This window comes from Mustela nigripes, chromosome 1 (genome assembly GCF_022355385.1).
Source record: "Mustela nigripes isolate SB6536 chromosome 1, MUSNIG.SB6536, whole genome shotgun sequence".
In the NCBI taxonomy this organism is placed as follows: Eukaryota; Metazoa; Chordata; class Mammalia; order Carnivora; family Mustelidae; genus Mustela; species Mustela nigripes.
Genome location: NC_081557.1, coordinates 9666049 through 9681763, shown reverse-complemented (window position 1 = coordinate 9681763; position 15715 = coordinate 9666049). Strand labels below are relative to the sequence as shown.

The window sequence follows — 15715 nt, the reverse complement described above, 5'->3', positions numbered from 1 at the left end:
GGGGATGGGGAGCCTCCGGGAAGGGGACTTGGCATCTCACAACGGCTATGGGGACAGTCACATTCACAACTACACTTAGGGGCCTCTCTGGACTTCTGCACCTGGGAACAAGCTAGAGCTAAAGTCACCATGCCCCCGAGCTGTGATTTCATCCAGTTATCCTATATCCTGCCTCTAAGCTAAAATAGAGTCATTGGATCTTTTGCAGCCATGAGCAGATACTCTATACTTTAAAACCCTGCATGCTTTGAGTCCCCCCAGCCTTAAGCCCATGTGCTGGCCCTCCCTCCCTCAGGCTGTGAGGAAAGGTGGTCACTGAGTCCCCCGTGCCATGGGACAGTGCATTCGGGGGCTTGCTGCCCAGCTCCAGAATGCTGCAGTTGTCTTCCTGCTGGCAGCTCTGCCCTGATGCAATCGCTGGCCCAGCCATCCCATTCTGCAGCTGCTGGGAGCTGAGAGTCTGGGGCAGGGCCCAGCTGTGCCAGCTGTCGGCGACAGATGACGCTGTGGAGCTCGGCCATGACTCACATTCCAGTATAGGGGAAATGTGCAAAAGTTATACGATGCCTTTGGGGTGCTAAAAATCATCTTGGTTTTGTCTTGCAAAATGTTCAGCTTGCAGAGCACAGGGCAGACGGAGGAAGGGGGTGGGAAGGAGGCGAGGGGAGCAGATCGGTCTCCAGTCGACGCTGCCTGTCACACACCCTCCGTGGCTCTAATAACAACACTCAGCATTTAATCAGCCCCTTTGTGGAAGCAGACGATGTCACACTCATTAATTAGTTAATCTGCACAGACCCCCTGGGAGGAGGAGCCATGTTATTATCCCCACTGGGACCCAGAGGGAAACTGAGGCCAGAGTGGGAATTTGGCACCGAGCTGAGAGAACACAGGCTGGCAGCTGGACCAGGACCAGTCTGTGGCTTATGGCCCCTTCTGGCAGCCTCACTGTTGTCCTCCTCCCCCATTCCTGGCTTCGGTCTGCTCACAGTGCTGGTGGCGGTCTCCAAAGACACCTGCGCAAACTGTCAGGATTGGGCCTGAAGGCACTCACGGGAAAGGGCAAGCAGTGCATTGGAACAGAGAAAGTTCAACTTGGCAGCTGGACCAGGCCAGGCCCCTAGGGAATACGTGCTGGTGAACCAGACACCTGTTCTGGTAAGCATCTTCCAAAAGGTCCCAGAAGTGGGGGTGGAAATAATGGTGGTGACTCTCGCCATCACCAGAATGCCTTCTGTCTGCTTCCTGTTCAGACAGCTCTGGGTTTTGATTGTCTTTAGAACTGAAGGAAGGAACAGTTCTACCAGGAGGCACCATCATGGCTCCATTGAATTGGAAATTGAGACCGCCACCTGGCCATTTGGGGATCTTAATCAGACACACACACACACACATGGAGAGGGTGTAGGGGTGGAACCAAGGGTCCCCAAGGAGCACCTCCTACATCATCCTGCCCAGTGGTAAATGTAGATGGAAGCATGTCGTGATGCTTTACTGCTGGGATCACCAATGGCTCCGGCCCCCAAGGATGAAGACAGGTCAGCCCACCAGGAGAAGAGCCCTGACTAAAGGAGACCCAGGCGGGAGGCCAGTGGAATGTGAAATAAGGAGTCAGAGGACAGAAGTCATAAACACCTTTTAGGAGTTTGCAACTGTTGCAAAAATAAAGAGTTCCGCCCCCTCCTTGGGTTTTCTTCCTGGTTACTAGAGTCGCTGAGGATGAAATCATTAAGCCCTCCCTCCATTTCTTTTTAAATAGGAATGATCGCAATTAAAAAAATATTTTTCATCTCTTTCCTTTTCCTTCCCCCCAATATTTATAACAACAGTTAAGTCAAAGTTATATTTATATCAAACTTTAATGTACACACAAATTGCCTGGGGATCTTAACCTGCTTAGATCCTTGAGCCTGAGAGTCTGCATTTCTAACACAGTCCAGATGGAGTCAATGATACACTTCAATCAGGAAAACTGAAAAAACAGGTTGTTGGTGGTTAAATGTACCCTTTAATTCAGTTGTGAGATGCCCAGACGGACTCACTTGAGGAGAGTAGACTTGAGGAGAAACGGACATCGCCTAGAAAACCTTGGACTTGGATCTTAATCATGACCCTGACCATGGAATATTGGAGCTCGTTTGGATAAATGGAAGAAGGGTGTGTATGTGTGTGTGTGGATGCATGTGAATTTGTATGCACAGGGCAGCCAAGGGGTGGAGTGTAGTTACTACGATCGACAATGGTCCAAGGTGGACCAATAGGATTCTTTCTTCTGGGAATCTAGAACTTGGAACCAAGACACAGTACATTTGGCAGTTTGGATTCTGATTAATTACAAGGTTCTGGTAAAGGTTCCTAAACCGTTGGTGATACAGTCAGTCCGTATAGCTGCCCTGATTCTTGCCCTTCCTGAGGCTGGGTGTCTTGTGTGTGTGTGTGTGTGTGTGTGTGTGTGTGTGCAGCATTTCCTTGAGTCCTCTCAGGAACCCCACCCCAATATTTGTCCCCCCACCCATCCCATTCTCTCTTTTTCTTTCTTTCTTTACCTAAGATAGAGTTTGCCTTCAGAATAACAAGTAACACAGAATTCCCTCTAGAAATAGCTTCTGCTCTGGACTCAGTCTTCAGACCTGAGTGTCCAGGTCATTTTCAGGCTGATTCTTCACATCAGACCCCCTTACAGCTGCTTCTTCTCCACTGTGGCTTTGCACTGAGCCACAGCCAATCACCCTGTTTTCCTGGGATGGGAAACACTTTCCAGGGCCCAGGAAACACTTTAGAGGCCTTTCCCCTGCAGAAACGCACTACTCCCCTTTCTGCCTCTGAAGAATTTCTACTGGACCTTTGAGACCCAATTGGGTCACCCAGTCCACAAGATCCAACTCCCTCCCCCGGGGCTTGCTTACGAGTGTCCCTTGTAAGGAGCCCCCTCTGCTTAGCTCCCACCCACAAACACCTGAACTGAGGCTGTCCCCCCTGTACACTGAGCTTCCTGAGGGCAGGGACTGGCTTCTGCTTCTCTCTGCCCCCTCCCTCTCCCCACTCCCCACCCTTATTAGCACGTTGGGGACCAAGAGTAGCTCTGAGGGAAGGTGTGTTAAGTAATTTACAGCTTGAATGAATGGGTATGTGTGTGTGTGTGAGGCCAAACAGGAGGGGAGATTTTCTTCATTTACCAGGAATTCACAACTGAGGAAAGGCCCCTTTGGATGCCAGGCAGGATGCTGGGCACTGGGGGGATGAGGAATGGGGGAAGGACACAAGTGATGGAGTGTTCCGACCTCACACGGACCACTCAATCACCCCGAGGAGGTGGAACCCATCTCTCTCTTTCCTCCCCCTAAATGAACCAGTTCTCCAGTGATCCTACTTGCTTTTTTACCTCTCCCACGCTAAACCCGGTCACGCGGGGCCCGAAGGAGGTGGACCCAGGCGTTCCCTTCCCCGCGTGCTGCACGGCGGGTCCTGCCCCCTCTGGCCGCCTACGGAGCCCCAGCTGCAGTCCGAGCCCAGCGCCCACCGCCCCCGCCGCGGGCCAGCGCCTGCGGAAGGGCTCGGCTCGCCCCGGCCTTGGCGCCGCTCCCCTCCCTGGCACCAGGGGGCGCTGCCGCCCCACGACCGTCGCCATGGTCACCGCTGGCGGCGGAGAGGGGTTTACGTAAAGGACGCAGCGTCCCCCGGGGGGGCGGAGGCGGCCTTCGCGCCGGCGCCGGCGCCCTGCGGAAGCGGCGTTAGTGAATCGGGGCCTTGGGGAGCCCAGGATGGAGGTGGCGGTCGCGGCGGCGGCGGCGGGCCGAGCCCTGCGGAGGGCGGGAGGTAAGGGGGGCAGCGGGCGCGGCACGGCGGGCCGGGCCCCGGGCGCGGGCGCGGTGCAAGCGGTGCGACGGGCTGGGCAGTGTCCAGGGCGCGCGGTGGCCGACCCGACGGGTCCACCGGCAGAGGTGCGGCTGCCACGAGCGCCGGAGGCAGGTGTGAGATCCATGGAGCTCCTGGCACCGGTGCGGGGATGGTGACACCCGTGGCGCGGGCGTGGGCAGCGTGGGGCTGGCACAGGCAGCGTGGTTTCCCTGGCACGGGTGTCAGAAGACTCACCCCCACCCTGGTATGGTGGTGGCCGCCCAGGTGTAAGGCGGGTGCCGCCCTCCGTGCAGGTAGGTGGTGGGCACAGCACTAAGACTGATTCGGGGTGACAGTGGCCAGTTTGTAGGCGTGTAGCGGTGCACCTGGGATGGGTGCTAGGGTGTTGAATGGTTCTGGCCTGACATGGTCTGGCGTGAGGGCACTTGGACTTGGAGAATTGGTGTCCTCAGCGTGACAGGAGTTCCTGGTGTGACTGTGAGAGATGGCCTTGGCACCCCATGGTGCCGGGAAACTCCGTGGCTCCCAGAGCCTGGTGGATGGGAAGGATAAATGTCCATCCTGCCACTTTAGTGATGATGAGGGGCATGGCCTCGGTCCACCGGACCCCGAGGAAGGAGAAAGGCTGGGAGAAGGTACTGGTGTCCTTTATAATGGATCTGAAAGAGAGATGCCAGGAGGTGCTTCTACCACGAGGAACCAATGGTGACCCAGATGGAAACCTGACCAGGTACTAGCATTGTCCTGAGCTCATGTATTCATCTGGCTTCAGAGAAGGAGGAAGGGAGGGGATGGTTCTCAGCCATGATCACTATACTTGAACATGGGTCACGAGGAATGTGCAGGACTGAGCGGTGACCTGTGTCAGAGCACGGGGAAAGGTGGTACACCATCTGTCTGTCCTGTCCGGACCCGTCTTCACTTTGGGTTGATGGTTCGCTCCGGGGTATCTGAGAGTTGCCTCTCTTCTTTGATGCTTGGAAGCCTTTGGGTCCCGAGGATTGTTGCGGGGCTGGAGGTGGGGGGGTACTTGAAAGATGACACTGCACCCAGTGGGTGTGTGCCAGGATGCATCTGCTCCCACCGGTCTTTTGGGAAGCTTTGGGTGAGGGTCTCACTCAGCATCACGTGGTGTCTACCTCGTAGAGGGGCAATGTGCAGAGCTCCAGGGAAGTCTTTGGATACGGGAGACATCTTTAGGACTTTGTGGCTCTCTGGGGGGCAGTGGAAACGGGGTAGAAGAATCCATGGGGTGAACTTGGGCCGGGCCTGGGGAAGGCCTTTAGGAGTCCAGAAGAACGATGCAGAGGGTGTGGGAGATTAGGGTGGTCTCGTTTGCTAAGGTGGGCGCTTGGAGACGTTGCTGAGATTCCTTAAAGCTGGTGTGTTGTCTGGTGCACATGGAGCCAGAGGACTGACACTCCTGTCTCAGCTGTGTGACCTTGGGCGGGTGACTTTACCTCTCAGATCCGTGTCACCAAGTGGTCGCGGAGGAGGAAAGGAGATGGTGCTCATGGAAACAGTGAAAGGCTGAGCAAAGGTCAGGGATCCTCACCAGGTAGGGTGACCAGGGTGGGAGGCGCTGGAAGCGGAGGCCTGGAATGTGACTGGGGAGGAAGGCAGCCGGAAGGTCCAGCGCCTGTCACAGGGAATTAGAGGCCCTGAGTGTAAAGGCTCCTGGTGGGGGAAAAGTGGGATCTGTTGACACTGTGAGTCAGCTGCTGAGCTGGAACCAGGCCCCAGGTCTCCCGAGGACGGTCCCGAGCGCGTGGCCGCAGCAGCGGTGCTGTCTGTCCTGCAGGAGCGGCCTGAGCAAGAGGAAGCCCTCGCTTGCGCTGCAGATGTACCTCGTGGCCGCATAGGGCCAGGACGTGTCTGTGGTTGACTGATCTGGGGGACCCGTGTGGCAGGGAGACTTGGAAATGTGTGTGTCCTCTCTTGAGAATTTCCTTTGGCTCCGGGTTCTGAGGATGGGGGCAGGGAGTGTCACATCAGCGTTCTGGGGGCTGTGGCCAGCAGAAAACAAAGGGGGGTCAGAGCCACAGAGTGGACACAAGGGCCGGGTGGGCCAGCCAGAGAGGCTGGGGCACTGGGGGGTGCCAGGGGACACGGGGACAAGGAGAAGGGGCATATGGGCACTCTCTGAGGGGTGTGGCACGGATTCCCCGGGACGTCTCACCCCACATGGCCCCACTTGTCTGAAGGGCCTTCCCACATGGAGAAGGTGAGGGAGGCTGCCGATTGCTTTGCCTCCTGCCTCCAGGGGCCTGGTTCCTGACAGCAGACCCCACGGGCTCAGGCCCACTGCTCAAGCCCTCCACGCGAGGGACTGTGTTAGCCAGCAACCCAAGCTCCTGCTTGCTCCACGAGGCAGAAGGTTTTTGCCCCACGTCCAGGCTGCAGTGTCAAGCCTCATGGGTAGAAGGAGGCCACCGCTCCGCCAGACCCGGGATGGTGAGCTGCCTTTTCCACGCTGTGGGACTCACCCTGCCCGGTGGCTGCTGGGTGGACACAGGCCTTCCCAGGCTGGTGGGAGGGGTCCGAGGCCAGTCTCACAGGCTCCCTGCAGCGCCCTTGTCTGCCTCCCCTGGGAGTGGCCCACACTTCAGCTCCTGCCTGGGGAGCTTTCCACAGGGTAAGCCGGTGAGGAGGTATGCCTGGGGCCTCTCCGTTGTGAATATTCAGCATTCACGGTCCTCAGCTCGCCCTCCACGCCTCAGCCCAGCCCGTTTGCTTTGATTTGTGGCTCAGCCTTATGGTCTTGGGCTTTTGGAGCCCTTTGCAGCCGCCCCTTGCCATCTGCTTGCGGTGCTGGGACTCTGCACAGCGGAGCGGGGTGGTAGGAGGGGCAGCTAGGAGACAGGGAGGAGTTGGCGTCTATTCCCCAAAAGCAGAGCTGAGCTTTCTTCCGAGTCTTCAGGGTCCGAGCCTGTGGGGAGTCCAGCCAGGTCACCAGCCCTTGTCCTGGGGCACAGATGCTGCTTTTGAGCAGATCACAGCTGGGGCAGGGGGCCAGTCCCACAGGCACGGACCTCAAGGGCAAGCAGCTCTCAGGAGCTGCGACGTTTTCAACTCTGGTCCTCAGTGCTGTTTCCATTGCTTTGTCCATGTTTCTCTAAAAGTTGCTTAAGTCAGCTCCTGGCAGCCCTCGTTCCTCAGCTGCCTCATACATCGTGGTGCCCGGTTCCTCAGCTTCGGGGTGCCAGGGAATCGGGCATCTCTGGACAGAGGATTCTGGACCAGGGCTGAGAGTGCCAGGCCAGCCGGCCACGGCTAAAGGCACCGCCTGTCGCTGGAAGCCACTCCTCCCCCAACCCTCCTGCCAGGGACCCGAGGGGGGCCTCGGGCTGAATCACCTGTTGGCCCAGCGCCCCACCTGAGTGCAGCTTCCCCCTGGAACCGCTTTCCGTTACGCGCTAGTGGACTGAGCAAGGAGCGCTGGGGGAGACATCAATGAGCGTGTGGTCAGAGGAAGATAAATCTTTTAGAACCACCGAGCCAGCCTGGGACATTGCCGGATGTGGTTACCTCCCCAGCGGGCAAGGCTGAAAACCGTTCATCTTGATTTTCAAATTTCCTTTCTGATGCCGACTCTGACTGGGCTGGATCTCTCTGGGGCGGACTGGGGAGTGTGCGTGTAGGTTAGGAAGACCCAGGAGACGGCAGGCAGGACCCCTGGGGACCCTGGCCGCGGAGGTGGAGGGGAGTCTGTGGCCACAGGTGAGGGTGTTTGGCGGCACGCCCCAGCCCCGCCCCAGCCCCGCCCACAGCCCCGCCCACAGCCGGGGCAGGTGGCTGAGAGGAGCAGGGGTGGGGCTGCCCGGGGACCGCACGTGTGTGGAGCCGCGTGTGTCCGTAGCTGTCTGTGGGAAGTGAGGGCTGAGGGGGTGTGGAGCTGTTGGTGTAGGAACTTGTGGGCTCCTGTGTCTGGCTGGCCCGGTGTCAGTGGGTGTGAGGAGCAGGGCGTAGCTGGTCTCCACGGAGCAGGAGAGAACAGTGGGAGCAGGGGTGGGGGTGCCTTCCAGCTGGGGGGTGGGTAACGTCTCCGGCTGTGATTCCTCCGGGAGGAGCCTTCTTGCTTCCTCCGTGTTCCTTAGAAGGAAGCCCAAGCTGGAGGTGTGGCTCTCCAGCGCCGGTATGGGCTCACTCACGCCCGCTCCCGGGCTCCCGCTCGAGCTGCCCTGGAAGGCAGTTGGGGATGGTTCGCTCGGGTGGCAGAAGAGAGCCTGGTAGCTCTGAGCATTAAGACTTGGGGCTCTGCAGTCAGCCAGAAACGGATTCGAATCCTGGTTCCTCTCTATACCTCAGTCTTGTCATCTAAGATGGGGACAATAAAACCTCCAACCAGGGTGGTTGGAAAAATTCCACAACCTAGTAATGTCTGGTGAGAGGAAAGATCATGCTGAAACAAGAACACACACACACACACACACACACACACACACAATGCTCTTATAGTCAGAATGTTTCCTACAGAAAAGCAGTTACATCATGATCTGCATACGTTGGTACCGAGGAAGATGTCGTAGGTCATGACCTTTTTCTTGATGAGAAGGTAGCTCCACCCAACCCTTGGCGTGGATAGAATCTTGCTTATCTGTCAATAGAATCCTGCACCAGAGTAATGTCAGGACCCCTGAGGACAGTTTCCACTTGGAATTCATCAGTAGTCCTCTCTCGAGCACCTGCCGTGATTCGGGTTCAGTGGGGCCACAGAGAAGAATTCGGCACCCCAGAGCCTGTAAGATACAGACTCTGCCTCCAGGCATTCAAAGCCTATTGAGAAGTTAGGGGGGTGAAGGTCTCTGCGGCAATTCCAGGAGAGGGGCCACTAGAGGTCAAAGGAGAGTGAGGAACTTGAACGAGGGAGGTCAGCAGAGACTTGGGTGGCGATGGCCTTTAATCTGGGCCATCCAGGTGATGGTGGAGGAAGTGGTAGCAATGGGAGACGTGGCTGGAAATGTGAGGCGCTGGCGGGCTGTGGTCTGGCCTGAGTGTAGGGCACACAATATGGAAGCAGGGGAGGCTAGGGTTGGCAAAGTGACTTGGAGCTGAGTCCCCGGGAGCGTGACAGCAGGGGTGTGGGTTGGGTCTGTGGAAGACATGGGGAGGCACCGAAGTGTTCTGAGGGAGAGGGTAGGGGCAGGTAGGTACCCCCCACTCTCCATAGATGTCTGGCAGCAGGTGCCGGGCGGAAGGAGGCCAGCTGGCGCTAGGACAGTTTCCAGGTATGGAGGGCCCTGCGGAGGAAAAGGGAAGGACCAGCCTCCCTGATTGCGGAGCGGAGATAGAAGCCGAGAGATCTGTCAGTTTGGTCAGTAAGGGTGGGCCCAGGGGCCAGGCCGCGGATCAGAGCTGGGCCCCCGAGTCTTGGCCCAGGATGCGTTTCCCTACATGTGCCTTTCAGTTGTCTTGATTCCTGTCTGTTCCAGCCTGGCAGCAGGAGGAGAGGCTCTCAGGGACCCCTGTGAGGCTGGTTGTTCTGCCTGCAAGGCTGTTCTCATCCCTGAGGACCCATTGAGGGGGTTCCAGTGTTCCTGGCATTTATTTCCAAGTGTTTGATCATTTTCTCACCAAATTACCCCTTGAAATTTCGCCTGCCTGAGTTCAGCCCAGGAGGTTACTATTCTGGGAAGTTTCATCAAAACCCTTGCAGCGTTTGTGAGTTCTCTGAGCCGGGGGGCAGGTGGGAGGAGAGCGGGGCTTGCCTTCACCTGTGTTCCGGGGGCCGCCACTCCCAGCTCCCCGAGATGCTCCTGGCCGCAGGGCCTGCTCTGCCGGGGGCTGGGGAAGGGGAGGCAGGACAGCGGTTCTCATTCATCCCGAGAAAGCCCCTTGTCGTCGCCTCTCCTGAAGCCATTTAATTAATTTATGATTGATGTTCCTGGACTTACTGGAGGTTCATTTATTATTGATGTGCCTTCATTATACCCCATTCACTCTGTACTTTTGAGCACACGGCTGCTCCTGCTGGGCCGGCCACATGGTGGGCTGAGCGCTATGGGGCTGCTGCTCTGGTCCTCACGCCCTTCACCCCTAGGGACAGAGCCTGGCTTTTGTCAGACTCTCTCAGGTCTGGGGGTCCGAGCAGACCCCAGGGCTTCTGTGTCTGGGAGCCTTTGCTCAGCCACAACGTGGTAGTAATAATAATGGTTTTCATTTTAGGAACCTGGGGGACCGAACAGGGCATGGTGCGTTCTTGCACACTCTGCGCCTCTCTGGCTTACAGGAGGCTCAGGGAGGACACGTGGCAGGGAGACGGGGAACCAGGTGTGAGCCCAGGCCCCTCGCCTCCCCTCTCCAATCCCTGCCTCTCCTTTGGGCCCCACATGGGGCGTTCCCCTGCGAAGCCTTTCTTCTGCTCCCCTGAACTCCAGTGCCGGCCTAGCTAACAGTGGGGCCCGCCGCCCCCCGAGAGTATGTGTTGTTAAATGTTGGTGGCTTGTCCCCCCTCCCTAGCCCATGGCCTCATTGAAGACTAACAATAAGGGCCAGATAGTGCTTCCTGAGCAAAGATGCCAGGCTGGCCGTGCTAAGCACTTGTCATGCATTAGCTCATTTAATCCTCATGACCGCCCCAAGGGGCAGGTGCTGTTAGCCCATTCTGTAAATGAGTTAGCAGCATGCTCTGGGCACTCAGCTAATAGGTGGCGGAACCAGGATTTGGGCCCCGGCAGCCTTGAGATCCAGGGCGCTAAGTGATTCTTCCCCTGCATTCCCTCTCTCTCCATCTCCTTGGGCCTGTTTGTTTGTCAGACGTCTGTATGTTTATCCAGTGACCACATCGTCCTCCCTCTCACGTCTGGCCTGAAGTGTTGGCCTGCACGGGGGCCAACCCTCCCTTGCTTTGGAGACCAGGAGTGCCCACTCACGTGGGATGGGTGATTTTAGGGAGACAGCAAGGCGTGTGGAGGGCCCTGGGCGGGGATTCTGCTCCTGGCCCAGCTGGGCAACTTCGGGTGAGTCATTCAGCCCCTGAGCCTCAGTTGCCCTGTTTGCATCTTAGCAACGGTGGCATTTCTTCTCTCCCTCACTGGCTGTGCCCGTGGTCAAAGGTGATGCGGGGTAGGAAAGACGCTGTAGGAATCAGGGGTTGGATTGCTTGTGCGTGAGTTCTGAGAGTCAGCACGAAGGCCAAGAATGTGTCAGGCTGGACGCAGAAACCCAGGCCAGGGGATCTGTACCCACCTTCTCAGCCACCCTGGGTGGGCTGATGCGCTCCATGGCTTGCCGGCTGGCAAGGACTTGCTCCAGGACCCCTGCATGGCTAAGAGCTGGGCGGGAGGTCCCTAGAATGGGTGCCAGGCCGCAGTGTGGTGTCCCGGTTGGCTGAATAGTCCCTGGGTCCCTGGAGGTGGTCCCTTGAGCACTGGGTCCTTGGGCTGTGTACAAGTTCATGGGACTCTGCCGGCGGCTCTGGGCCCTCCTACCCCTCTCGTCTGGGTAGCCTGACTAGGCCAATTCAGGCTAGGTTTGGTGAGGGAGGAGGATAGCTTGCCAAGCAGCTGCTGGACTTCCCCTCACCCCTCAAAATATGCGGAAAGCCCGGTGAAGAGGTGAGCCCTGCGTCTGTTCCGGAAAGCGGTGAGGCTGGCTGCCTCCCCATGGCAGGGTTCCCAGGGCGTTGGCTAGGAGTCCGCTGCTTTCTCATCAGCCTGGGGAGCACGGCGCGGGCTGCCAGGGCCCCCAGGGCCTGGAGAGTCGGGCAGAGGTCTGAGACAGTAGGTGGGGGTAAGGCAGGCCTGGCATGGCTGTTGGAGTCTGTGGCCGGGCTCCTGGTGGGTGACGTCCCGCTGCACTTCCCGTTTGGGGGATTACATCAGGCTCCCCGGGCTCGCCCTTTGGCCAACTCCCACCTCATCCCGGCGCCCACGCGGCCCTGAGATAGCTGTCCGGCTGCAGCTTCGCGCCAGCCGCAGAATCTGCCAGCAGCCCTGGGCCCGGCAGCAGACGGGCCTGTCCGGGCCCGTCCCAGCTCAGCAGCGGGCACTGGTTACCCCGCAGGGGTGGCCTCCCAGTGCGCACCTGCCCGCAGCCGCCCTTCGATTCCTTTCATTACCCATCTCTGACTCGTTCCCACTCTCTCTCTCTCTCTCAATTCAGCGTAGCAGAGGCCTGCAAGCATGGACTTTAGCATAAAGATGGAGCTTTATTTGAGTCCACTACTGCTTGGGCAGGTCACTGGACCTCTGAGCCTCAGTTTCTTCATCTCGAAAATGGGAGCTCTCATAGAATATGGCACACGGGGCCGCTGTCAGGCCCCAGTGAGCTACCACCTTGGAAGTTCTGCCCGGTGCCAAGAACATTGCATGGACTCAATAAATGTTACCTCCTGTCATTAATCACCACGACTGTTTCGGTGCTTCTCAGTCAACACAGGTGGGCGCGAAGCTGAGAGGACCCTCCCCTTGCTGAGGCTGCTCCCTTTCTCCTCTGCAGCCGGGCAACCCTAACACGGCTCCTACGATGCAGGCCGGCCCCCTGGGCTTCCGCCTCTCCCCTCCCGCTTCTGGGTCACTTCTCAGGGCTGGCAGTGTCCCACCTTCCCTCTGGCATCTTACCCTGTTCCCGCCCCAGTCCTCTTTTAGGCCGGCTCCCGTCTCCCCGCCCTCCCCCTTCCTTTGTTTCCTCTCCGGTTTGGTCTCCTTTCCCTTGGCACCTGTTCCTTCCGGCCGCTTTTCTTTGTACATCTTTTCCTCCCCCGAGGCCTCTGGGGGAAGCCCGTGTCTTTCCTCAGAGACCCTCCGACCCTCTTGTGCAGAGTGGCGGCCTCTGAAACCCCTCCAGTTGCATTCGGCTGTGGAAAGCTGGCCCGGGGGTCCGACTGTGCATCCTGAGGGTGGGGGTCGCGACTCTGCCCCCTCAGCCAAGAGAATTGGCAACCTCGACAAATCCAGACTCCCGTAGCGTCCACCTCCAGGCCTGGGAGCCTGCTGGGCAGACCGCCACTCCCGGGGCTGCAGGAGGTCTCTGCTGCCAAAGGGAGCGGATGGGAAGCCCTGGTGAGCCCACCGTATGGGGCCCCGAAGCCCCGACCGACCGAGGCTGGAGGTTCTAGTCCCAGCAAATCCTCTTCGGTTCTAAGGGCAGGAGGCCAGAGTCAACCCCCAGTTCCTGGAGCCAGAAAACCAGGCGCATCTGGAGTCTCTTTCCTTCTGGGAAGTCAAGGAATTTGTCTCGGGAGGTTGCTTTAGTTTCATACCTTTGACAAGAACTTGGTCTTCCTCCACCTCCTTCCCTGCGGCGGGGGCCACGCTGGGGAGAATGGTTTCCCCACTCTGTCCACCGGGCCCTCCTTGGGACATTTCTCAAGCATCTGCTGCAGGCTGAGCTCATGCCTGGAGCTGGGGGTAACAAGTTGTCGCCTCGTCCTCAGGGAGTTCCCAGGTTGGGGACTGAACTACAATAGGACAGAGGAATAAAAGCAACGTGAGCACACGTTTCCGGCCAGTCCTCTCCGCCGGGTGCCATACTGAATGCTTTACGCCTAGTGGTTTGTCGAATGCAAAGACCATTGACAGCGGGCAGTGCCCACCGTCAGGAAGGAGGCCCTGGTATTTTGCAGGAGAGGGGCAGGCCAAGGACCTCAGCTTCCTCAGAGAATTGAAGGGACCCGCTAAGGGCTGTAAATTTGCCACTGGCAGACTGGGACTCAGACCCTCAAATGTCTGGGCTCATCTTGCATCGGTTTGGGGGATCCTCTGAGCCATGGGATGAGCGGGCTCCTACAAAAGGAAGGCTCTCTTTGGCCACCCTGTTGCTGGGAGAGCAGCCTCCCCCACTTCCAGGAAGCCCTGTCACTCCCCCTGTGTAGGCCATCGGGGGCTTGCAGCCACCTCCCCGTCGGACCACCCCTTACCCCTCTGGCCTTGGCAGGTGGCTTTGGCACACACAGGATTGTTCCACTCATCCCGCATGCCCCCTGCCAGTAAGGTTGAGCTGTCGCCGGTTGTTCTCCATGCTGCCTGCCTGCCCTACTGTACCATCTGATAAATGGGCTAATGGAGGGCCCCTGTTCTCTGGAGCCGCCTTCCCCACTTCTTGGCCCCTTTGGAGAGCCCGACTCCCTCCCTCCCCCGGGTGAACCCTATTCAGCAGGCTTCCAGGCAGCGGGTCACTAAGCCGGCGCCCAGCCCACCACCTGCTCAGTACTTTATAAAAGTTTAACCTTAATGGTGTAACGAACTCCCATCATAAAGCAGCTGGAGCAGTGCATCCTGGGATGCATACATTATAGGAGCCCTCTGAAGTTGTAATTGGAAATGGCAGCAACTGGAAGGTTGAAAGAGGCCGGCCTCGTTGGGCTGCGCCCAGCTGTTCTCTGCTTCCTTTCAAAAGGCACACAGGACTGAGTCTGGCTGTGAAAAAAGAACGTCCTCAGACCAAACCGAGTTCCTGGTTCCTCCGCCCCACTTCCCATTTCCTGCCCCCCCCCCGACTGTGTCTGCAGGGCCTGTGGGCTTCGGAGGCGGGACCCCCACACAGGCCCTGCGCTCTGGCTCGGTGCCGGTGTGGTGCAGAGGGAACGGAGCTCGGCACACGGCACACACTCGGTGGAGGATGGGGTGGTGCTCAGGTTTACTGTGTCCCAGGCGGAACTACCTAGCGACTTCCCCAGTCTTCCAGGTCCCTTCCATAGAGTGGAGAGTTCGAGCCCACCTGGGTGGTGAGATTTCAGCCAGGAACCATCCCCCCCTCCCCGGGAGTGCTGGGAGGCAGGGTTAGGAGCTCAGGCTCTGAAGCTGGGCCATCTCTTTTGCTGCGTGGCTTGTGGTACCTGAGACCATAACCCAGTCATTGGACCTCTCAGCTGCACCTGTAAGATCAGGGAATCACTGACCTACTTCTGGGGACTGTCAGGAGGCTGGTGTGGGATGCTGCTTGTTAACGGCTCAGCGTGACGCTGCCTTAATGGGGGCACACGGATCACCTGGGGAGCTTGCAAACGCAGGCTGGCTGGGGTCCCAGATCTGCTCCAGGGATGCGGCTCATGGACCACACCTTGAGTGTCTGGGACATGGTGTTTGACCCATCGAAGAGCTCCGTGAGAGCTAGCTGGGAGTATCCCCCCAGGCGAAGCGCCCCACCGCCTGTACCTGCTGCCCTCTTGGCTTTAGTTCGGTGCTCCTGAGTGTGGCCCGTGGGCCGCCAGCAGCAGCATCTGGGAGCAAGTTAGCGACACAGAATCTATGTTCCCGGGGACCCGTGGTTCAATCAGCTCCTGGGTGCTTCTCTTGTTTGCTGTGGTCAGGGAGGCACTGCTGGGCCTCAGTCTCAAGGTCAGGGCTTTTCGGAGTGCGGGCTGGTTCACCCGAGCCTTGGAACGGCCTGGAGTCAGCCATGGTGGGGCTTACTCCAAATATAGATCCCTAGGCCCTACCCCAGACCAGTCGATTCAGAATTGCTGGGTGGGGCCTGGGAATATGCATTTATCCATGTCCTCACTGGCGTTCCAGGTGAGAGTCCCTGGGACTCGCTGGCTGCCTGACAGTCACTGGGACTCACCGTGGAGAAGAGCAGGGCCCCCTCCTGCCCCACCCCTCTACTTTGTACAGGAGGCTTTGCCTCTGCTTGGGGGGTGGAGAAGGAGTGCTAGCTGGGGGCCAGGAGCCTGTCCCACCTTGGGGGCTGGAGCTGCTCTGTTTTGGGCTCAGTGACGGGGTGTTTGCACAGTAAGAAGAGGGGAGCAGCCACTGGTGGGGAATTGGTCTAATGAACTCACATACGCTGGGCACATGGTGTAATCTACAACGATGAGGGGCGATGGGGCCAAGGCAATGTTTAATGAGGAGAAACGTTCACCTTCTCTACTCTGTGGGAGAAAGTGGCAGGTACAGAAGGATCCCATATTTGGACA

The 15715-nt window shown here is 58.3% G+C and overlaps 1 protein-coding gene across 2 annotated transcripts in view; it reads left to right on the top strand.

Moving 5' to 3' along the window:
- Nucleotides 1-3696: 3696 nt before the first annotated feature.
- Nucleotides 3697-15715, top strand: part of DAGLA (diacylglycerol lipase alpha) — a 61753-nt gene continuing 49734 nt past the window's right edge. The window contains exon 1 of one of the 2 annotated variants that reach the window (XM_059404379.1): nt 3697-3816. The gene's annotated coding sequence lies outside the window, so the exon portion shown is untranslated. Of the gene's footprint in view, nt 3817-3931; nt 4152-15715 lie in introns of those variants that run through there. The other variant, XM_059404390.1, reaches the window with a different exon arrangement.